At 43.3% G+C, this 25314-nt stretch overlaps 1 protein-coding gene and 1 pseudogene across 6 annotated transcripts in view; one reads left to right on the top strand and one right to left on the bottom strand.

Annotated features, from left to right (window-relative positions):
* Positions 1-25314, bottom strand: part of TMEM178B (transmembrane protein 178B) — a 234530-nt gene that overhangs the window by 94421 nt on the left and 114795 nt on the right. The gene's annotated exons all lie outside the window — the stretch shown is intronic.
* Positions 1879-3010, top strand: LOC146545339 (uncharacterized; annotated as a pseudogene).

Below are 25314 nucleotides of genomic sequence, written 5' to 3'. Positions count from 1 at the left end.
ACCCAGTATAGCCATTTTCAGATCTTCATGATGTTCATCATGCTTGTTTCCACATTTTTAGTGGCATTGCAGGAGACATTACAACTAGAAAGGAATTTATTTTTTATGGCACAGCACAACTGCTGAACAACAATATCAAACTATTTTCCATTCAGTGTAACTTATTTACTTGACAAGTTAAACGTTTCAATACAATCTGAGAACCATATTTCTTTAAGGCAGATTTTAGTAGGGAATTTTCATCAACAGCTATTTTACAGAAAAGAGATGGTCCTGTGAGACAGGACACTGGCTTATGGGAATGTGAATTCACATTTTAACAGAGCACTATGAGTTTAGATAATTTCATTCTCAGACCAAAAGAACATTAATGCATCTCACAAACACACATACTTACCAATATGAATGCTGGCATCTCCCTAAGACCTAGGAGGGCAACACAGAAGCAGTTACTGTAAGTGAAACTGCTTGGCAGATTTATTGTATTTGCAATGAGGTTCTTCACCTGTCTACCACATTGTACAATATTTATGATATCAACTGTGTTCCCTAGCTAAATGAATGAGAAATAAATGCAATTGTGACACACTTGCCAAAAAAGAGACACCTTTTACTCCAAATTGATGACAAGGCTATTCAATGGCTATGATCCCTCATGCAAACTGAACTACAGACAAACTTTGAATGTCAGGAGCAATGGGTAAAGACATGTTGAGTTACCCCAGATAACAGACAACTACCCTTGCTAAATTAACAAGAAATGTAATAAAAGAACATACTGAGGATTCTGAATGGTTTAATTTAATGGCATATATGCAGAACTGTAGGAGTGGCAAGGGACCTCTGGAGTTCATTTCATCCAGCCTCCCTCCCACATGTAGGACTCAGCACTTGCCTTTCTTAAATCTCAGAACATCCCCTCCACCCAAACCTTCAACGTTTCTCTTCTACAAAGTCTCAGTTCTACCCAAAATAGAGCTGGGGCTGCCACATGCACTGTGCTGCTTTCACCCCCTCCACCAATCTATCACCAGAAAACATGTTTATGCCATTAATTTTGTCCTAAAGGACCACAGAGCACTCAAAAGCCATGAGGTTGCTGTAGAGAGGTGCTGAATTCATTAATAATGAGCACTCTCAATCACAAGAACAAGGAAAAGCAAAATTCAGAAGCTGTGCATCTTGCAGGCATGTTTATAAGGCCTCAGAAACACGTGCAGACACAGAAATTTTGAAATGATGCTGGGGTGACTGCTGTGGGGGCAGAAGGACCGTGGTGACATCACCGAGCAACAGGCTGTGATGTCACCAACAGATGCACTGTGACCACAGCACCATCACTGCTCAGCTTTGGGCGCGGGCAGAGCCTGGCCCACTCAGTCTCGAGCCTGGACTCCTGCCGAGCGCGTGTGCAAGGTTGGAGGTGGAGCGAGCGTTTGTCTTGGGTGCTGGGCTGTGCTTTGGGCACTGCTGGCAGCGGCTCTCGCTGCCCGTCCCTACGGCCATCACGTGCATTTCCCTGGCCTGCCTGGTTCAGGCAGCCGGGGCCCCACGGGACGCACGTGCAGCAGCAGAGGTGAGCTGGGTGGGGACACGAGCCCCAGGGAAGAGATAGGGTGAGCGCTGGGACTTGGGGAGCTGCCAGGGTCAGGGCTGCAGCCTGAGGGACCTCTGAGGCTGTGGAGCATAGCGTGACCCAGGTGTGGAGCCAGGAGGGTGTCCTGCTGAGGGACCTGGGCTATTCTTTTGTCTGTCCATGGGATGGAGAATGACTGCGGCCTCTCTCCCTCTTGCAGTGCGCAACATCCACCCCTGTGGCACTGGTGAAGAGGAGCAACACCTCATCCTCACTCCCCAGTGGGCCACAGCATAAAGACCATGGCAGCAGAGCAGGAATGGGTATGTCCCATCTGCCACGATGCACGCAAGGACATTGCCTACGTGGTGCCGTGCCATCATGAGTATTGCCTCGGCTGCATCCTGCGGTGGGGCAAGCAGAAGAAGAGCTGCCCGCTCTGCAGGAGGGACATGGAAGTGGTCAAGGTCGCTGCGTGGGATGACAACGAGGACCTGAACTTCATCATCTGGCCTCCAGCACCACCAGTACCTGCCTGCTTCCAGGAAGGCATTGCTCTAAACTTCAGCAGTTCTAGCCCTTCCTCGTCCCCTTCGCTGTCTCCTCTGCCATTCTCAGATGAGGAAGAGGATGAGGAGGCAGACGAGGAGGAGGATGAGACAGATGAGGAGGAGGAGGAGGAAGATGAGGAGCTGGAGGAAGAAGAGGCAGAGGAGGGTCCTTTGGTGGGCGGTCTCCGGCCTCAGGCCTGGGCACAGCTGTTCAGGCAGCACCAGGAGATCCTGGACCCTGTGCTGCCCAGGCTGCGCCAAGAGCTGAGAGCCGTCTTTGACACTGACTGGTGGCCGGCAATGGCAGCAGAGAGCTTCATCTTTGATGCTCTGTGTGACATCGGGCCGAACAGAGAGGAGCTGATAGACCTGATGTGGCCTGCGCTGGAGGACGAAACTGAGACGTTCATCCAGGGCTCATCGACACCATCATGCTTCAATGCAGCGAGGAGGCCCACAGACTGCTGGGTCTGCAGGGCGCCCACGTGTCCGGGGCGCAGGAGGAGGGCCCTGCAGTCAGGGGGCAGGAGGACAGCCGTGCGGCGCCCTGGCCCCACAGCCTCCCCACAGGTGACCCCCACCTCAAGGCCCGGAACTCTCTGGCAGCACTGCGACATCCCGCAGAGAGGAGCAGCCCAGCACGGCAGGGACTGACATTCGTGCGGGTCTCAGTCACGGCCCCACTGCACACACGGCGACAGAAGCGGAGCGGCCCTGCGAGGAGATGGAGCAGGAGGCAGCAGCAGGTCCCTCTGCCCAGGGCAGCAGCCCCTCCGCTCCTGGTCACTCTCCTGAGAGGGCCCGGCGGCCCCCTAAGAGGAGCGCTGACAGTGACCAGGAACCACAGCCGCCCTGCAAGAGGCCACCGCCTCAGTGGGACTAGCAGGGTTACACTTCTCCTTTGTAATATGTAAATAAATAAATAATGATTGCAAAGAATCACAGAATCATTGTGGATTGGAAGGGACATGTGGAGTTCATCTAGTCCAACCCCCTGCTAAAGCACGTTCCCTATTGCAGGTTCCACAGGAGAGCATCCAGATGCATTCTAAATATCTCTGGAGAAGCAGACTCCACCACCTCTCTGGGCAGCCCGTCCCAGTGCTCTGTCGTCCTCAAAGTAAAGAAGTTCCTCATGTTCAGATGGGACTTTCTGCGTTCCATTTTGTGCCCATCACCCCTCGTTCCGTTACTGAGCACTGCAGAAAAGAGCCTGGCCCCATCCACTTGAACTCCCACCCACTAGATATTTATAAGCATTGGGAAGATACCCCCTCAGTCTTCCCTTCTCCAGGCTGAACAGTCCCAGGGCTCTCAGCCACTCCTCATAAGGGAGATGCTCCAGGTCCCTCACCATCTCAATGGCCCTCCACTGGGCTCCATCTAGAACTTCCCTGTCTTCCTTAAACTAGGGAGCCCCGAACTGGATCCAGCACTCCTGGTATGGCCTCAGCAGGGCAGAGGAGAAGTGGAGGATCACCTCCCTCAGTCTGCTGGCCATGCTCTTTGTAATACATCATAGAATCATAGAATCACAGAATCATAGAATTGCTCAGGTTGGAAAAGACCTTAAAGATCATCAAGTCATCATTGGACTTCAGGTCCAGAAGGGCACACTGCTGGCTCATGGCCAACCTGTTGTCCACCAGGTCCTTCTCCACAGAGCTCTTTTCCATTATGTCAGTCCCTAGTCTGTACCGCTGCAGTGCAGTTAGGTTTATTTGCTTCAGTTGGATGTTATCCCTCCCCAACCTTCCGTGCCACAGAGCCCCCAAGGTTCAATGCATTTCCCTCATGGTTCATAATGTTCCTGGTCCCTAGAAATCCTTGCATCAAGCACAGGACAGAGCCTCCTGAAACCTTTAGCACCAATTGCACATGGAGCCCAGCTGGGTCTGTAGTGTCCAGAGCTACTGAAAGCAGATGGATTCACAACAGTCCAGTGCATAACCCTCTTGACACTGCTACCTTCCCCACCACTTCCAAAAAGAAGGGGAAATGGGTGCCTTCCTAGATCACTCCATCATGATCCCAAGCAACACAAGGAAACATGCAAACCTGAACTGAAACTTATTGCAAAAATGGGAGATAGAAGCAGAAATGATACCACAGTAAAATGGAATTTCTCCCAGAACGAGGAAGAACCAGCATGGTGAATTTCTTGTAGCGCTATGAAGGTATCTATCCAGAGAGGCTATCCAAAAACATTTATTTCACAGTTAGGAGTGAAAGCCAGTAGCCTGTTTTCACAGGACAATTTTTTTTACCAAAATACACTCTATTCTATTAGAAGATCAGAGCAAAGATGTGAGGGGAAAGCAAGGAATGGCAGAAATAGAGCAATGGAAAACACTCAAAAGGCAAAAGCAGGACACAGGAACTGTTTCCTTTCTCTCTATTTCAATGAAAGGACAAAAATGTGTGGAGGAACATATTTGTTTTTCTGTGTTCTTTGCTATTGTTGTTTTTTACAGTTTTAAACCTCATCAATTTCCTGATTCAAAGCCATCGAGAATCAAAAATCAAAACGGGCTCAGTGGTGCAGGCCACCTGCTGAGCTACAGAGTGTCACAACAAACTGACCTCCCAATGAAGCAGTTAGCTAGAAACTAATGGAGGCAGCAGCAGTTTCATTGCTGCAATGGCTCTTTCCAGCAGGAAGCAGATCAGAAGACACCATGGGCTGGTTTAATAGATTAACACAGGTCAGTGATTGAATTAGTGTGTCAGACATCAATCTCACTCCTTGGTCAGTCTTTATTGCAGAGAAGGATATCTGTGAAGAACACGGAGGAAGACCAGCATTTCAAAGCAGTGGGTGAGTCAAAGAGGGGAAAATACAGCTGTGATTCACCAGAATCTCACTCAGGAGGAACACACCCAGGAAGAAGGGGATGCAGAAAACTGCAGTGACATGGATTATGCTTAACTGCTCTTTGGACTTTTATTCGTGTGCAAGTGATTTCGTTCTCTGTTACTCAGCAGCATCTTTTGAAGGCCTTATAGTGTAGTCTCCCACTGGAGAAAAGGGAAACTTAATTCTATCTGAAACCCTTCCTCCTTCTTTCTAATTCTCCTCATTAAAACAAGAACAGATGTCAATAACAAATGTATCTCCGTCTCTTAAAAATACTAATTTCCTGCTTGGGCCCCAAGCTTGGGAGTTAACAAATTTTCTCAACAGCTACTGGACAGCGAAGCTCAGAGGAAGGCTCTGAGGAGGATTAGCACCAAATGTCACCAGTCCTGATTATCTGCCCACAACCAACGGCTGCAGAGAGATTACTGAGAGAAGACTGATTGGGATTCTCAGGAGTAGGGAAGAAAAGACAGACTAAGGAATTTAAAAACAGAGAACTCAAACTGAGTAAGGATGTCTTTCCCCAAACTAAATATGGTATTTTGATAGGACTGGACATAATACTACCAGAAATGGTGGAAGAGTCATGTGGGGGCTAGCTAAACAGAGAAATGTTTGAACACTTCTGTTTCTAACCTTCTGTACTTCACCTTACTATACATCAATTTTCTTGTCTAGGTCTTTTAGAACAAGGGCCCAAAGAGTGATTAAAATGTTGTATATTTGTATAGCATGTACACTGTGCTACCAATCTGCCATCTGATAAATCCACTTGGAAATGTTGGGGTAGGGGGTTCAAAATGGGAGAAGTGGAGGATACTATCTAGCTGACACTGGGGATGAGAAGTTGTTCAGTGCCCACTGCATGTGGGTCTGGCATGGGCCCGACCACAACTTCAGGAAAGCTGAAAGTTGAGACTAAAAATCCCTCCCTATGGGATGCTGCAGACCAATGAATGACTGTAAAGTATGATATTCAGGAGAACCCTGTCACGTGCCAGTCACTGAGTCTCTATACCCAACCAAGGACTCACTTGAGTTGTTCTGTGATAAAAGGGTAAAAAAAGAAGAACCTAACTGCGTAAAAGCTTAAGTGGAAAAATAGGCGTAATATTTAGAGAACACTGAAAGATCACTTTGCCCTATCATCTGACGTTTTTGCAGCTCCTTGTTCCTCCTAATCCTGACAACTAAAGATAGAACAGGTATTGGTGTACAATACACACATACACACAAAGTGCAAGGTATTGCATGTGGGTCGGGGCAGTCTCAAGCACAGGTACATGTTGGATGGAGAAAGGCTTGAGAGCAGCCCTGAGGAGAAGGATTTGGGAGTTTGACTGATGAAAGATTGAGTATGAGCTGGCAATGTGCGCTTACAGCCCAGAAGGCCAACCGCATCCGGGGCTGCATCAAGAGAAGTGTGACCAGCAGGTCAAAGGAGGTGATTCTGCCCCTCTACTAGCAGGTACCAGACTTCAGTCAGCTCCATATCCATGCACTTAATTTTGATGGCAGGAGAGAAATTAGAAATTCAGCTTTCACCACCTCCCCACACCCACTGGAGATGAAAGTGATAGTTGGAATTAAAACGATGATATTTCCTTTTAGTTTCCAAGGGGGTGGAAAGTTTTGGGGGTGGTACGAGCCATTTCACACTGCAGTGTTCTATTTTATTATTATTATTTTTTTTACTAAGTGTGAGACCAAAAAAAAAAAAAAAGTGCTGTATTTGTTTTGCTGGGTTGTGAAAGGTGTGGAAATAACCATTTCATATGGTAAGTAAAGAGCTGCTTCCTCCTTCCCATCAAAGCTGCTACACCCACAGCCCACGAAGAGCAGAAAGCAGTGGGAATTGGGTTATGGGAGTGCGGAGGGCAGGAATGCCCTGTTTTTAATTCAGAAGTCATCATCTCTGGCAGCCGTTTGCCTCCCCGTCTCTGCTGTTTCCATAGCAACAGCAGCCAGCAGAAGCATCCTTCTCATGCTGGCTCCAGCTCATACAAATCCAAGCAGGGGTCAAAAGCAGCCGCTGCACTCAGGAAAGCAAGAAAATGGGCTGTCTGCCTCCCTCTTCCTTTCTGCTGCCATCCTCTTTTCTGATATATTTTTTTTTCTTTGGTATGTTGGGAAGGAGGCTGACCTATCACACTTGCTTTTCTTCAGAGAACAGCTCAGAGAAATCTTTTTTCAGACCTCTCTCCAGTCGGTACCATCGGCCATATTGTACCAAGCCAGGATGCCTCCGATATACACTGCAAGAGAAATGCAGGGCAGGGCACCAGGCTCCTGCCTGGCTGCTGGAACACATGGTTTGACGTGTTGTGGGAAATCTGCCCAAGCAGCACACACCCTCTGAATAAAAGCACCTCCAGTCCATTAATAGATACTGCGTTATTTTTTGTTATCTTATTTAAGCATTTTGTCTGAAAACCCAAGAAGCTTGACACTGTCTACACTGACATCAGAAATTTGCTATTCTCTATTCTCACTTTGCATTTCTGCAATTGAAAGCATGTCAGACTTCAGTCAAGGAGCAGAAGCACCGTCAGATGACTTGCTCAGGGGAACAGGTCAGTTGTGCAGCAGATAGCAGCAACCTTGAATAAGCAAACAGTCCCAAACCGCCAGGACAACACTCACACAGAACGTATTAGCCATAGTCAGAATCATCTTGAAAACAGAACTGAAACATATTGACAGAGTATTTTATCTGGAGGTAAGAGTTCAGTTCTTGGACCGAGTTTTCTGGGTTTGAGAATAAGACTATGGAGACATAAAGAATACCACACAGCTCAGTGTTTTGTGACCACCTCTGTCACCACAGGGTACTTGAGAATATAAATATAAGGAAACGGCATTAGTCCTACACCCAAAACACATCTCTCTGCACAGTACAACATCTTACCCTATCTGAAAGAGCACTGAGAGAGATGAGGGTGGTTAAATTGTACCTTTGCTCCTCCACCCCCTTCCCTCGCCATCTCATTTCCACGTGTCCTTTTACAAAGTCCACTGCCCTCTCAACCCTTACCGGAGCCCCTCACAAACCTTCAGTCAGTGTTACAGAGAGGGTTGCGGTCAGAAGATACCCAGAGGCCCACCTGGCCCCAAGACAACCTGTTTAATTTCCCACCCTCAATCCTTGCTCTCCTTGCCAGCTTGGAGGTGGCATTGCAGAGAAGGGACAAAATAGCCTCAGGCTGGCTACATGTCACTTGTCTGCACGAGGGGTGCCACTCCCAAGCAGCTGTGAAACAACCATTTTTAACACGGCTGTTGTGCATGATGCTGCACTGTCCTGCTGCCAAGAACATGATGACTCATTTCCTCACTCGAGAGCCACATGTTCACACGGTTCTGAAATGCCTCTTCCCCTTGGTCCTTTCTGGGCCAGAGATGCCCCCAGCTGCCTCTTCCCATGCTCACATTACCTCCAGATGTGTTCCAGAGGGGATACTGCTCCACTGGCATCTGGCTTGTATCAGGAATGGTGTGGCAAGCAGGACTAGGGAAGTAATCCTGCCTCTGTACATGGCACTGATGAAGCCTCACCTCAAGTACTGAGTTCAGTTTTGGGCATCTCAATACAGAAAGGACATGGAGGTGCTGGAGCAGATCAAAGAAGGACAACAAGGCTGGTGAAGGACTTGGAGAATATGCCCTATGAGGAGAGACTGAAGGAATTCGGGCTGTTTAGTCTGGGGAAGAGGAGGCTGAGGGGAGACCTTACTGCTCTCTTCCAATATCTGAAAGGTGCCTACAGCGAGAGCGGGGTTGGTCTCGTGTCACTGATGACAGGTGACAGGACGAGGGGAAATGGTCTCAAGTTGTGCCAGGGAAGGTTTAGGTTGGATATCAGGAAACACTTCTTTACAGAAAGGGTGGTTAAGCACTGGAATAGGCTCTCCAGGGAGGTGGTTAAGTCGCCATCCCTGGATGTGTTTAAAAACCATTTGGATGTGGTGCTCAGGGACATGATTTAGTGGAGGGCTGTTAGAGGTAGGGTAGTACAGTTAGGTCATGGTTGGACACGATGATCTTTAAGGCCTTTTCCAACCTGAGTGATTCTATGATTCTATGATTCTATGAAATGTAAAACTGTTCTTCAAGTAGCTGTGGGTCCTACCCACTCTTGCTATGTTTCTACTCATTGTACCCGCTCCCAAACTTGTTTTCACTTGTCAAAACCACTCCTACTCCACTTCCACAGGTCCCACAGAGCCTTCCTTAGCTTCCACCTGCCTCCCCCTTGTTTCCTCTCCATTTCCACTCCCTCGACCCACTTCTGTGCGTCATCCTACTTCTGGCGGGGGGAAGGGTTGACAACCCTAATGCTGAGCTACTGCCTCTCTTCTCTCTTTTCCAGCCTTGCACATATCTATTTATATTGATGATATATTTCAATCTCCCCTTAAGTACTGTCTTGATGGCCAGTTTCTCTAACAAGCATGCGTAACTACTGATTTTGATTATCAGTGTGGTCCCTGTTTCACAAGCAACTGCCACAGCAGAAGCTGTGAAAACATTTTAGAAAAGCTTGAAAAGAGCTCAAAAATGAGCTCCTCAGCTCAGAGGTCTCTGCATGAAGACGCAGGGGTAACTTCTCAGGGTTTAAGAATAACCTTAAAAATGGGAAAATCTTGGACGTTTGGTCAGCCAATCTTTCACCCATGGATATCCACAATGGAAACACATCAATTGACTTTGGAAGGTTTTGTTGTAAGAAGAACTAGAGATGTCTTGAGAGGTTGTACTGGAAGACAGAAGACCCACAAACACAGTGTCACCTTCCATTTTTCTGTAACCAGAAAGTCATGGAACTGCTGGAAGTTTTAAGCCATCCTGCTGCTGAAGGGAGATGTGAGCTGACTGGAATAAGGTTGACCCAGAACATGAATTTAGAACTGGAAGCCAAGATTAATATGTCTGTTCTTCTGATTTCCAAAGTGAAAAACAAGGTGGAGAATGAAGAAGGAGGGAGGCTGGAAGAGAAGTGGAGTATATAATTGCCTAATTAACAGGATTTTCTCCACTGGTTATAATCACTTTCAAATTAAAGAGAGTTTAACTGCATCACAACCAAAATTTTTCTTGTGCTTTTTTTGCATTAGAGATGTGCCAGCAGTGTCAATAAGAATGCTGCAAGGTTAACTCTCCAGTGACACAGCTCTCATTAGTGACCCAGGGCCAAACCCTCACAGCTGGCCTAACCTGGCATGGCTTCAGCAAAGTCACTAGATTCAGTAAGACCTCAAGACTTTCTTGCCTGCTGTGCTGCGCAAGAGGGAGTGTAGAAATAGAAATTTTACCTGGGTTGTTTGGCAGTGCCCAAAAATGTTCATTCGAACCTCAGCATTTTCATGCATGCTTCTTTGTAACCCAGTATTTGGGCTTCCAAATTTTGGATTAATTGCATATTCGGCCACTACCTATTTATGCACATGAAAACATGCTTTGAATTTTCTTGCATTAATTTTCAAGTTTAGGCTGGTATTGCTTATGTTCCCAAACATAAGCAGCTTGTAGTGAAAAATCTCTTCAAAATAGTGTCTTTATGAAACTTCAATTTAGTTTTTGAAACATTAGAAAATTTCCCAAAATCAGTCAGACATTTCTCTGCACCAAATTTCTGAACATTTCAAAGTTACACGGATAAATACGATATCCACAAAAGGGGCAGCACAGAAGGCTGTATGCTCACCCCAATTTGTTTTTCTCTTATGAAACCTGCAGAAAGATCCAATGATATCTCTTTTCCAGATGAAGAGAGGCACTGAGCACTTTAAATTAAAATCTTTATGGGTGAAATGGACTTTCATCATTTAGACATGAAATGATCTTCCGCTGCAAAATGAAGAGCCACCTTTAAATAACAAACTGATGGCTCCCTGCAGAGAACATAATGCCACACACTGTACTGCACCGGATCTTCTCTTCCTTTGGGAAACGATCACGACATTATTAACTTCTCCAGAAGAAAATAAAATAAAAGTGACCTTAGGAAAATATATTCACGTGTCTTTATGTTTTATAAATGCACGTCTACATATAATAATACTTTTACAACTCCACCATAGATGTCATCTTATCCCATCTAAGCACTTATCTTTGAAAAATGCAAGAACAAATGAAGACACAGCTGTGTGCAATGTATTGCCCAAACAAGTATTACCTTATCTGCTAAGTTTTCACCTGTAACTCAGACATTCACATGCACAGGCTTGCACATACACATTCATGACTGACATGCATTCACATTTAAATAATCTATATCTTACCCTCACAGCTAGCTAGTATGAAGGTCAATGCTCAACATGCAAATACAATAACATGTTTGCACTCATGTTTAACCCTTGCATACACATCTCCTGTGCACCCGATCATACAGCTGCAAGATGAATTAGCATCACTATGCTGTGTGCACCATGGCCACATGAAGGCATATGTAGTATTAAACTCTTACAGAGCCATGCAGAGATTATGTGCCCTTTGCTAAAGCAGACATATGCAAACAATTCTCAAGGATAAAATAAAGAAACTGCAAGTAAGAAGTCTCCTCAGTTTACCTAACCTCTTTTCAGCTGCTGTTGCATCATTTCTTCCAGATTGCTTCCTACCTATATCGTAGAAGGCTCATCTGCCCATGCATGCAGATGCAAAGCACGTTTGAGGAGCACTGGGATCCCACAAGCACCAAAACCTAACTGGATCTAACAGCCTTGACAGAAGGCAGTAACAGAGGTGTACCAACTATGTCTCACAGATAGCATTTTCCCCCCACAATAAACAGCAATGATGAACGTCTGACCTCAGCCTCCCTGAGGAGCTGGAATGATGTCTCCAGCTGCCTGTTTATTGCCTGCAGTCCTTGACAGCATTGGCAATGCCATCCATATTACTGACATTTTTCACCGCCCTCCCCTCACTGCCATCCTTGCTTGCTATGGCCGGGTAGTTGTGCTAATGTTGCCATTTACAAGAACAGTTGAGACAGTAGTGCTGACCGAGCATTTCTACCATGCCATTATTGATTCAACAGGCATACAAAAAGCTAAGGGGTGCTCACAATTTTTCTGTGCTCTTGCAAAAAGGAAGGAGAGCCACAGAGCATGGAGCAGTCTCCCCCTGCTCCAGCACACTGCATTTCCTGAGCTCACACCATACCCTACCTTACCCTGGATGCTGAACACGTCTGCCAACCCCATCAACAGCTTGGCTCCATGCCATAAATCAATAAGTTCTCTTTAGAATTCCACCTTCCAAAAATATTTACTGTACATAATTTAATATAATACTCTTCTGGATAAAGAGCTGACATGTTTAATTACCTGGCTCAAGTGCTTTCCTTTTGCAGAATTCTGTATGCCCAGCCAGGAACACAGACAAGCTCACAGCATATTCTTAATCTGTTGGGTTATTGGGGTGGGAGAAATTTCAGCTCAGAGACTCCCCGGTCCTCCCAGCCCTAAGGTGAGTTAGTGTCTAACCTAAGGAGGGAGCAGTTTCCTCCTTGACCAGGCTCTGTCTTTGCCTTACCAACACCCAAAGGGCTTGTGGGAAAGGAAGAGGTGCTGATAACACACTCATCAGATGGCTGTTGTCATTGATTTGATGGTAGGATCATTCATCCCAGAGAGACTTCTTGACCAAGTGTCTCTAGAAGAGTTGTATCACCCTCTACTGCTTTATAGGTACGAGAGTCCAAGGCTCCTGTTCATATGCAGCCTAATTACATAAAAGCAATCCACCACTTATTCCTCACATCTTTTAGACTGTAGTTGTGTTTAAAAACAATTTTTGGCATCTAAACCCTGATTTACCCTGTGTTTTTATCTTTCCACGCCAGTACTTTATCTTTCCATCTCTGCCACTTGTCAGATATGGCATCCTTGCCAAGTGCAATGTGGCACCTATGCTTGGGATCCATTCTAGAGACCACCACCACTAAATGGGCTTTGGTAGTTTTTCTGCAGTCTCCTAATAAACACACACCCGAGCTGGGGAGTTTTCATTTGCAGGATTAAATTTTTGGTCACTCATTCCATGCTGTCTTCTCCAAGTTGAATGATCTCAGTGAAGAGTATGCTAGCAAGCAGGTACACACTGCTGAATGTAGGTAGGTAAAGTCAAGGTGGCATATGAAAGTGAGGACATCCCTAGCAGTCTCAGAAAGTACAGTTCACACAGCTTTGTGCAGATAGTTTTAGTTCTTGAGCTCATTTCCATCCTCTGCAGAATGCTTTGGCTTTCTGATTTCCAAAAGCTCCAAAACCTAAGAAAACTCACCAACACATACAAATATAAATTAATTCACATTCAGATTTCTGAGAACGAAAATGCTCCATTCTGCACACGCTGCTGAGAAATTCTGACTAATTTCTGCCTACTGTTTCCCCGGACGATCAGAGGCAGTGGCAGCTCTGTACCAAAAGTCTGAACCAAAGCTAACTGAAGCTCAGTCTGGATATGTTCACAGAAGTAGTTATTTGCTCCCCACATGATATATGACAGAACAGATTTCTTTAAGAAATATGCATGTCCCTGTTCCACCACATTTGTCTCATATTTTCAGGAGGTCTGAGTGATCAAGGAATATCACTACCCTAGTTTTCATTTTCATCAACTGAAATTTGTGACTTTTTCAATAACAAAATATTTCTCTAAGGCTTATTGCTATACTGTGTAAAATTTTCTCTGTCTTTGCCAGGAACAAGCAATCCAGGGTATAAGCCTTTGAAGCGAAAAGCTGAATGTAGATATTATCAAAGTGCTTCTTTTGTATGTTAATGATGCTTATTCAGCAATTCAGAATGGCAAAAAATGCTGGATTTTTTTGTTGTTTTGAAAATATAGTCAATTTATTCCTTCATTTAGCCTGATACATATCCTTTATTTGATACTGAACCCAAATTCCATCTCGTTCTCATATCAAATCCTCAGTGAGTTCTGATCTAACTTGGTTGAAGCTTTGTGATCACTCCCAAATGCAACTGAAAACCTAACTCTGAAGAGGCAGATGCGTACTTTAAGCGGAAAGGTATGAATTCAGACCCAAAACATTTTAATCGTAGGGTTTTTGTCAGATATTCAGACCTGACAAGTTTACTCCCTCTATCAGTAAATCAGGTAGGTTCTCACTAATGTTTGATTTTTTTGTTTGGTTGCTTTGGGAATTTTCAGGGAGAGGAAGGTGTTGGTTGATTAGATTGCTCCCCAAACGCAGTCTGTACTAAAATGTTAGCAGAAGTCTCCCTACCTCCCTTGTCTCTGAAGAAGCCAAAGGTATCACACAGTACTGTGGCTGATCTTGTGTATAGTGCTATTGTGTTGTGTGCAAAACCAACACATTCCGTGGGGATAGCAACATACATACTTCAGCACAGAAAGCTGTGAACAGGAGTCACCATGATGCAGATCTCAAAATGCAAGAAATGTGGAAGAATTTGGAACCCCTTTTCTTAAAAGCAAAAATCTGAAGCCCTTTGAATTACTTCTTTCTGAAATGAATACGAAAACTTACGTTACGTGCTCTACCCAGTCATGCACCATGCAATCTTCTACATATAATAATAGATCACTGTCAGCACATCTCAGTTTTCAACTGTAGACTTTTCTGCTATTCTTGTCCCCAGACTGTCTTATGCAGAGGCTGCCTATCAAGCCAAATTTTCTGCTAGCAACAAACATGTAAAAATAGTCCTGAACCAAATACCCTGGCCAGTTCCACTAGGCTGAGAGAATATAGAATAAATATTTGGATTTTGTAGCTAAAGGTAAGAAAAAGAATACTGATCTAAGCACTGCAAAAGTTTTGTAATCTAGATTTGGATCTGTTACGAGATCATCTCTGATGTCCAAGTCTACACAAAAGGGATTTGATTTTGCACGGCGCCAAACAACAGTCACTGAAAGCAAAGAATGGTTTTCTCCTATCTTCAGAGGTCTGAATCAGGCACTATATCGGATTATAACATAGATGTGAGATGCAGTGATGTCTTCACCGCTTCGTGCTCACGTGCCCCTGTCCATGGAACCTCCCCAAGAGCAGGAACGTCCACTCCTCCATGACACACTAAGCACCAGCCCCCTGCATTTCACACAGGCTAACACTCGCTCTCCCTGCAGCAGCTTATCACAGTCTTGGGCATTGTTTAGCTGGTTATAAACCAGCAAGCAACTTCTGTCTCCATGGTGAACGATTCTTTGTCATCTTCTCCTCAAAGCCTCCTAATTAGACATCCTCTAATTTGGAGCTTTTCTGTAATGTATTTGCAGTGGTGTGTGTGAGAGAGCACAGAGAATAAAAATTGAAATGTGGCAGTGAATCAGGAGTCTCTAAATAATTACAATAAATAAACAAACCACTTTTTTAAATGAGACACATACTGGATCTTCCTTTCAGTCAAGCAGCTGGCCATTTTATTGCTTTTTCCTTAAATTCTCAAAGCTGATCTGCTGTAACAAAGAAAAATATCAGTTTCCACCTATTCTCACCATTATGGAGTGGCAGGTCTGGTTTTGGTTATCTTTCCCTCAGTCTGGAGGAAGCAAGAATGGATGCAGAGAAAACAAGAGCACTCTAGAATCACTGAGCCACTTAAGAAGCATTCTTCTCCAGTTCAGCATTTCTTCCCTAGTTGAGAGCTGATCCAAATCTGTTAGTGTTTATTAGGCATCTCGAGTTTTTTGTGAGCTGCTGATTTCAGCAGGTCCCTACTCAACAGGTATTTATCAGCTCATAAAAGCGACCTGTACAGCAAGCATTAGTTATCAGGCCATGGAGATGCACTAAAAAAGTAAAAAACACTGGAGGAGGGCAATGGGACAAGGGAGAAAAGAGGTAAAACAGAACTAGTGATTTAAAGGATTGTTTTTCGCATTGTCTAACTGATAGATAAACTGTTTGTGGCTGTGTCCCTGTCCTCCCAGTGACTATCTGGTCACCCAGAGAACATGGAGAACTGAACAGTGGTGGTAAAGCATCCTCTGACAGAGCTCCTGCACTCCAGGGCAGTGAGAGCACGCTGCCTGGCAGAACTCCCTGGGAGTGCCTGAGGGGGAAGCCACTTCAAATGTAGACCTTCCCCAGGGCATCCTCACTGCTCACAGAGAAACACCTTCTATTACCTGTATGAATGACTGAAGGGTATTTATCCCTTACTCAAAGCCATGAATAGGCTATCTACTACTCTATCTCCTGACCGCCTCAATAAAATGTCCATATAAAAAAAAATACTAAAACATATATATAAGATAGGCTCATACATACGTCCTATCTCTCTAACTTATTTAACATTACTAGAGAGACTGCAAAGAAAAACTGAAATTCTATCAGTGTCTTGCTAATTCCCTGGCTGGAGTTGTAAAGCCCTGCTTGTGATAACACAATCAACTCTGCAGCAATATACCGTGCTTTCACAAAGAGGGGCTTACGATTTCAATTTGGGAATAATTAGATGGAACAGATGCAAATGTCAAGAGGATCTGTGTCTTCAAATTCTTCCAATAATGCATCTGATAACCACAAAATGTTTTATGAGGTTCAGGCCTCATCCACGGCTAATGGCTCCCAGTTAATAGAACCAGTCAAAGGGCAAAGAAAGGAGAGGGGGATGTTCATAAATATTTATGAAGCAAAACAAGCAACAGAGATATCCCCTTTTAATAGGCTTCATTACTTCTTCCACAATATCCTGATAAAATAACTGTATTAAAACCCAGGCATCTGACTGTTTCTCAGCTGATACGTACAATCAGACTCAGAAAAGAATGTATATATACATATATACTCAGCCACACTCTATTCTTTTAAACAACTTTGTTGCTTGAGAACAGGACCAAATTGACAGACATTCCTCTTCTGTGTCTAATTCTTCTGCCTAATTCTGCAAGCTGCTGAGTGCCTCCTAAAAACACTTGAGCATTCTCAGAGCCATGAATGGAAAGTGAGAGTGCTCAATCTCTCCGGAGGGATGTTCAGCAGTCTGCAAGATTGCTCCCTTCCTTCTCAGAGCGCAGACAGCATGGGAAGGCTTTACTAACACAACCTCTGTCCATGCCTTTGGTCAGCATGGTTATCTTCTAACAGATGAATCATCCTCATCATCCTTGGCTGTTCCTTAACAGTTCTGGTGGAAGAACTGATGGGAATGGACTCAAATGCCTATAGGCATGTTAACACCTAAGAAGACAAACCATTATCAGATCTGCCTATCAATAGCAATCACTTACAGCTCTCAGCAGGTTGGATTGGCTTGGTTCTCAATCTACCCTACCCAAGAAGCAGAATATCACAAGGAAGCACATTGATAGTTAGATTTTCTAAACTTGACACAGCTCCTGAATGTCACAGGTTAGAGGAGGATCCCTTTACCCAAATAGCGTGCTGAAGAGCCATCGGCATGCAGAAATGCAAAAGGTGATGGGTATAGGAATGAGCAGGTCCACTGTATGATGGAGTTTTTGCACAGCACAGTCACAGTTCACAACAGACTGCTGACAGAAGCTGGTGACTCATCAAATCAGACATGAAGCTCTGCCTGAGTTCCTTCTCAGGCCTGCAAATTTCACACTGCATCTTTTGTAGGCATGCCACAGACTGTCAGACAAGTGTATGTACAGAAAACATACCCCATGTACCCCTACAGACAAAAATGTTCCTAAATTCTGACTATGGCACACAGAGGTTTGAGATGATTGTAACTGTAATGTGAACCTTGTCCTTCATTCTTGTCACGGCTGCATGCTCAACAGAAGAATAACTCCGCAAAAAGGGATGATTGTTTTTTTATTCATAGGATAGTATTCATGACCAATAAGAAAAATGATCTGATCGATACAGAGAGAATTCTCCTGGATGAAGTTCAACCCCAAGACCTTGGGAAATGAAGTCTTGTCTTCCAGCCAGCCCTGCTCTGCCTCCCAAAGCAATCCTTCCACAGTTTTCACCCTTAATCCTTTCAAGGAAGAGAGCAGAACAAGCTTTACCCAGACACATCCTTGCAGACTGAAATGGCCAAACACAGAACATTCAACAGTACCAAGAACCTCTGTATCTTGAGCTTGCAAAACAAGTCTATTAGTTGAGTCTGATACCAGCCCTCTCAACATGCGGTAAGAAGAGCCTGGAGGATCTTGCTCTAAACTCCTTGACAACGATTGTCGTGACCATATAAAATGCCAACAGCCTGACCTAGCACTATCAGTTAGTCCCATCAACTTAGTTCTATGAGCAAAATTCAGAAGGAAGACAGAAGTCTGCAGTATCTTGTCTCTGCCTCTTCAGTACCTTTGTTACCATGCTGGAATCCAGATGGAAATCATCAGTTATGTACATTTCTCCAGACATCACTGCCTAGACTATGGAGTCAGCAATGACCAAGTTTGAAATGCCATCCTGAGAAGATGCTGACTTTTTCATAGCTCAGCAGCACATGTACAGTCTATGGACAAAGCCTGGAAGTAACCCCATACTCCAAGACTTCAAAAGATTCTGAAATCATCTTGTCCCATAGAAACATCACTGAGATTAAAGCAAAGCTCTTCACTGAGTTCTTTAGCCTCTGAGCACTACAGTGTTGAGGAAATTGGAACGTGTTTCGTTTTTTCATATGGACACCTTTAATTAAAAAAATATCCTTTTCAACAAAAACTTTACTAATAATGCAAAGTTCTATGAAAAAAAATTAAACCTAAATGTTAGTTAAATGCTTATCAACATGTTCTTGGTTTTGAATAATGATAATAATGGGATTATTTAGTCTGGAGAAGAGGAAGCTCAGGGGAGACATTATTGCTCTCTGCAAGGACCTGAAGGGAGGTTGTGGTGAGGTGAGAGTTAGTATCTTCTCCCAGGTAGCTAGTAATAGGAATAGAGGGAATGGCCTGAAGTTGCACCATGGGAGATTCAGGTTGGACATTAGGAAATAATTCTTCTACAAGAATGGGCTGGAACAGGCTGCCCACAGCAGAGGTGGAGTCCCAGTTGCTGGAGGTGCTCAAGAAACATTAGGATGTTGTACTGAGGGACATCATTTAGTGGGAAATACCAGTGACAATTGGACAATTGGACTGGATGATCTTGGAGGACTTTTCCAACCCTGGGCATTCTATGATTCTATATATTATTGTAAGAGATGTAGATTTTCTGAAAATAAATAAATAAATTTCATTGTTTAGTCCAAAATCAAATTTGATACCAAAGATTTTGACTTTTTTTTTTTAACCCAGCCCTACCCCAAATTCTGTGCAACTGATGAGTGCTTTTGGCACCCCTCCCATGTGGGGATAAACTGGTACATCTTTACAGCACATTCCCAGGGCAGCCTGTCAGACTTCAATGTCCCTGGCCACATACCTGTCCATTCACACCTGCTCTTTGTAAATCTTCCAGACTTGATTGCTCCCAAACTATCAATGCCAGTACTTTTTCACAAACATAACAAACATATATTTTAATAGATTCATTATCTCCAGTCTTTACCTGCAGATGTAAAACATATTATTTCTGTAGATTTTTAGAAAAAGCAGGAGGCAGTTAACAGATATTTTCAAAATGAACAAGGATCTCTAAGTCTCCTTTTTGCCTCCTGCCATTAAATCTGCAGTATCTCAGTGAGATGTACACCATCAAAACTCTTATAGGATCAAGGAGATGATAGAACCAAAATGATCCATGCAGTTGGGAAACAGTCACTCTTTCTTTAAATCTCCCTTTAATACATTGTACTTGCTAAATGTACTTATGTTTTAGTTTGAAACAATGAATTTTATATTCCTCTTACATTAACATAATAGACATGAGACTCCAGTGATTTCCATGAAGCTATTTTTAGTTTATTGCAGTAGAAACCCAGTAGAACTGGGTTTTCATCCTACACTTATTTCCATTTACAAGCGATATTTTTTTTCACATTTTCATCACTCTTGAAAGCTGGTACAATCCTGTTCATATCAGTCTAATGTGCAACTTTTTGCCCAAACAGGAGGAATAAGCAAAAACCTGCTCTTCAGTATAAACTGGGAGAGATTTGGCTTTACCAGTACACATCTGTTACACTCCACTCCACACTGCAGTACTGCAAAATGTATGTAAGACATTAATGAATTCTGCAGTATATACACATGATCTAAACTTTCATCCATAAAGTTTCGCTCCTGATGGCTAGAAATATTTGGGGTCAAGCAAAGGTGAAAGTTATTAGTCACTTCTAAGCTCTCAAACTGGACAATTAATTCCAGTCTGCTCCCAGTGATGCTCAGTTGCAAGCAGCAGTGGCTTCTCAAGTATGTGTGCAATTGTGTGTATTGATCTCAAAAATGCCCAGAGCCCTTTTAATGCATTTAATAAATATATAACATTTTGCTGAGTAAATCCAAATTGATGTTTCGTACATTTTCAATATGCAAAGAAATAGCAAAACCTTCAAATCTTTTTATTATTATTATTTGTGGTGACTAAACTTTTGGGTTTTATTTACTGGCAACGCTGGAACTTATTAGGAAACAAATTCTTTCCCAAATTAATAGAATGCTGACAGTCAAGCTTGTTCTACAGTTTCATTCCTGAAGGACTTGTACAATGCACAAGCCTAACAGAATTCTTTCCGCTGGTTTCTATTTTAATTAAAAAAAGAAACATAACAGTGGAGGCATTTTAAATATAAACTAACAATCTGCTCCGGCGATTGCATCTCTGTGATGCTGCATAAAATCTAAAATTGAAACTGAGCAGAAAATGACTATATAGGCAAAAATGAAAGTCACTAGCACCTCATTAACTGAGGAAATTGCAGAGTGGTCAAACAATATGTATACTGAGAAATGAAAACTACCTTTTTTTAATCTTGAGTTTTAATCTTCTAGGGTTATTTTAAGTAACAAAGTAAGTACCTTTGTTTTATCATTGCTTTTAAATACAGAGAGAAATTATTTGCCAGACCAGCTCTGTACTATACTAGCAGCTCCATGACTTTTACCCTGATGAGTCCCATTTAGCTTTCCGGTTTGTAGGGAAATTCTGTCCCCATTTTGACTGCTCCCAGCTCCATTTTAGCATGAAAATGAATGGTCTTTTGTGGAATTCAATCAAGGGTATGGTTCAAGAAGTAAACTATTTGGAGATCAAGAAATTGACTATGACAAACCTAAGGTCAAAAGTTGCTACTGAAGCTTGATAGATGATTTATCAAAAGCATTTCCAAAATAGATGTCTCAATTTCCTCTGACATCTTCCTGATTTATTCAGAGATTGTTCCTTTTAGCTTCTTTTGGAAGCCTGAGATACTAGGCAAAAGTGCAACAGAAACATTCCACTACTTAACTTTGTACTCATAAACCCTTTTCCAAACCTGGACTGCCATCTTTCAGTTTGCTGAAGCTGGAAAGTCCATTGCATGCAGCAGCCATGCTCCACAAAGAGAGTCACAGCACTTGGAAGGGCTGTCCTGAGGACTAGTCCAGAGGAGAGTAGCAATTTTAAGTCACTGTCTGTGACATTTCCTTCTGGCTGGAAGGGAATGGAGAGCACACTGGAGGCCTCTCCCAACAGAAGTGATAGATGCCTGCTTTAGCAACTGAGTTAACTCAAATAAACCCCTGGGCAGTTGGGTACTACAGAAATCATACTCCACACCAGTGACCTTTTAAGACAACAGACTCCACTTTCCAAACAAGCCTGCTGGGGACCTGGCAGAAACCTGTTTCTTTCAGCTGTATTAGTTGGTCTAATAGCAAATCTTGCCTTACTTATGGATGTTTGACAATTACGACCACAGAAATCCTACTGCTTCTTATTGGAACCACTATGAAATGTCTCAGGAGCCTTCCTCTCAGATCAAAGATAGATGATCACTATGGATCATTTTTTTTCCACCCTACAACCCCTTTGGGTCCATTCCTCCCTCCCTACCCAAGCAGTTGGTATTAGTGATAAAACCAGGCAGCATGAAATGCAGATGACTCCAAGTTGTTTTATCTTCCTTCTAAGTAAAATAAATAGTACTGTTCCAGCCTTCTCCAACAAAAGCCTGGAGAAAAAAAAGGAAACACATCAAATACCCTTCTTCTTTTAACACTTCAAGTTTTCCATCAACATTTTAAACACGTGTTCTCCCAGTTCACTTCCACAACAGGCAGCATCCCTTTTACTGTTCCCCAGCTACTCCTCCCCTTCACCGCTCTCTCCCTTCTGGCAGGCTTGAGTAGCTGGGTAATGCACAAGACTGGGAACAGACCTAGATTTAAAACTACGCATTTAATATATCTTAGTACCACTGAAATCCAAAATAATGAGGCCAGGACAAGCACAGTCTATATCCTTTTGCCACTGTAAATATGATGACTAGTAGTGCTTAGATATCGAGCCACATATCTAGAAGGTTTGGTGCATGTAATATGAATCTGCTTACTTATTATAACCTGTATCAAGTCATCGGACAACTCAGAGACTCCTTGTTAAGTTTGAGGCCACTTCCATCTCTCTCTCCTCTGCTCCAGTTTTCAGGATATTGACAGCAGCTACTCAAGGGACCTGACTGTAATGCCAAGATAGCTGCACTGCGCCTATACAATTACACCACTTGCAGCAGGAGCCTCACGGAACACAAGGTTTACATGCTACAGGCATCATTCATGTATTCACTGAAAGTGCAGGTCTACCAACGTTCAGAGCTGAACACAAAACACAACTATGTAACTGCTCTGCGCTCCACAAAATTCCAATTCATGCCTTACCTGCTGCAATATACTCAGATACATATGCATGCACAGTCTATAGAATGGGAAAAAATGATTAGTGCTATTATTTAATTTTGATATCTTAGCAGAAGTTCACACACTTTATTCACGAGGTCACATACGTATTCATGTGGTAGATTGATCAATCAACAGATCAATAGCTTAACTGATCAAGTGTCACCTTTAATTCTGTCAGGATTATCTCTCAAGACAGAAAAAAGACACATCTCTCAAACGCCTTACAAAAAGAAACAACAACAAGCAGATGCATCAGCTATTACTCTGGATAACATGAGTTCTAACAATCACAGGATCCTTGTAAACCTCAACTTCTGCATCTTCATTTCCAGCAGCGCATTCTGTTACCACAGGAAAGAGTTAAAGTAGCACGGTTCACTTCTAGGAAATAGTATAAAGAACAGATGGAGCGGTACTGACAGTGAAGGAATCCTATCCAACATAACTTTTCTCACTCCTGCCAAAACAGCTATAGGTTGTGTTTTTCAGGAGCTCATTTAATCTAAATAAAGTTAGTGCAGTAATGGCCAGGTTCTCAGATCAGTGCAATGCAGCTCCCCTAACTTCTGGTAGTCAAAGCGTACCCAAAGTATACCCAAAATGCCAGACATTCCCAATTACTAACCTCACACCCCACTGCTTGCTGCAGGAAAGATCTTAGTGCTACTTCAAGACCCACTACAGCATGTTTATCTTTCCTGTTGTTCTCCGCCTCCTTGAAACTACTGTGCAGATTTCTTAAACAATTGCTGAAGTAATGAACCTCACATTTACTTCTGGAAAAAATAGACTTTTTTCATTTATCTCACAACACGTACAGTCACATACAGTACATAAAACCAGTTTGCAAACTGCCGTGTGACCTAGCAGGATGAAAGGTGCTCTATGAGTATCATAAATCATTTTTTATCTGCCTTGGCTCTTTTTATAAATAGCACATCTTGGCTTTGTATGTCTTAAATGCTGTGGACCATTTCTTTTGTTTAGGGGAATAACAGTGATAGGGATTTGTTTATTCAGAGGGAGAGAGAGTGGTATTAATATTTTTGTGCTGCTGTTGAAAATACAGTCCCAACAGAGGCCCATAGAATTCCCATAGTTTTATATAAAAGCCGTCTACAATGTTTTTTTCCCACTAAGCTACATAGGACCTTGTTTAAAGCTTAATGCACACAAGAAATTTCATGTAAATTAGCCACCTGAGGGTACCAACACAGACCCATGATTGTAATAGAAACATATTGGCATTGGCATAAAAAAGGCTAATTAACTGCTTCCTTTCTGCCAGTTGCACACCAGATCCACACTGCTGCTCAGCATCTCCTGGGCTGCTGCAGATATGCTGGCAAACATTCTCCTTCCACGGAGCTCAGCACAACATTGCTGAGAGAGGCTGCACAGATGTGGAGGAGAACAGCAATACAAGGGATGAGCGTTCTGCAACCAAAGGGATAGAGAGCTCAAAGCACGTCCCCTTCCTTCACACAGAGCAAAGCTCTCCTCATGCATGCAGCAGTTCTGGAAAATCAGACTTTGCTTCATACGTTTTTCTTCCTCAGTACAAAGAGCCATTGAAATGCTGTAGTCCTATGCAGTATGTTTGGGGCTGATAAGAATAACAACGTGCAAGGAATTTAGTCCTTCATTTCACACACAGGAAAACAGACTTTGTAGAATATTCTCACTGAAAGACAATCCCAAACAGGACGCAAACCCACAGTTTCTAAAGGATAAAGTCAGACTATTCACCCAGGGAGTTGCACACTCTGATTAGAGAATCTTAAGGTGTTAAGTATAAACCTGTACGCTTTCATGAATGCAACTGAAATAAACTGTGAATTACCAAAGTAATTCTCATGCAGCTCAGGATTTGATTGCCTTATTCCTTGTACAGTGATTTGCACCCACACGTTGCGTATCAAGCAGGTGTAAAATGCTGCCACTGGAGGAATAGGGAATGCTCACTTAAGACTATTTGATACACACATTGCCCTGAATTTAAGAGGTAAGAAAGTGCCCTACCAGGTAGCGTGAAAGGAATTCAGTCCCTATAACTCAAACATGTCTTTTGTGGGTATTAAGCCCTTTCTGTTTGCAAATGTCCTAACATTAATGCTTGTTCTTACAATGTACTGGAGATAAGTCCATAATAAAACCCTATTCAAAGTCCTACTGTGATGTACTTGAAACTCACTGCCAAGTTTTCCTGGTCAGACCCATTTTTTCAGTTTCTCAACCTTTCCTTCTTTTGACTCACTTGCTTTCTCTGTTACCTGCAGCAGAAGGGGAGCTCACCCTCAGTGCTTTCTCTGTAGCTGCTCTGCATCTACAGCACCACCTCACATAAAGAAACCTTCACCTAGGCACAAATGTGATGTACAATAGAGTACAGGGCAGTAGAATAGCAGTAAGACCAGCAGCCTTTCATCTGAGGTCACCAGGAGGCAATCAAATTATCTCAGCACAAAAAACCCGTTCCACTTTGATGACTTTCTGGTCAACTGTGAGAAAGGAGTGAGTAGTTTCACAACAGACTGAGCTTCATGTCACAGAAAATAAATAAGTAAGAT

Source organism: Meleagris gallopavo, chromosome 1 (genome assembly GCF_905368555.1).
Source record: "Meleagris gallopavo chromosome 1, MGAL_WU_HG_1.1, whole genome shotgun sequence".
Taxonomy (NCBI): Eukaryota; Metazoa; Chordata; class Aves; order Galliformes; family Phasianidae; genus Meleagris; species Meleagris gallopavo.
Note: the sequence above shows the minus strand (reverse complement) of the source record. Positions and strands in the feature narration are given on the sequence as shown.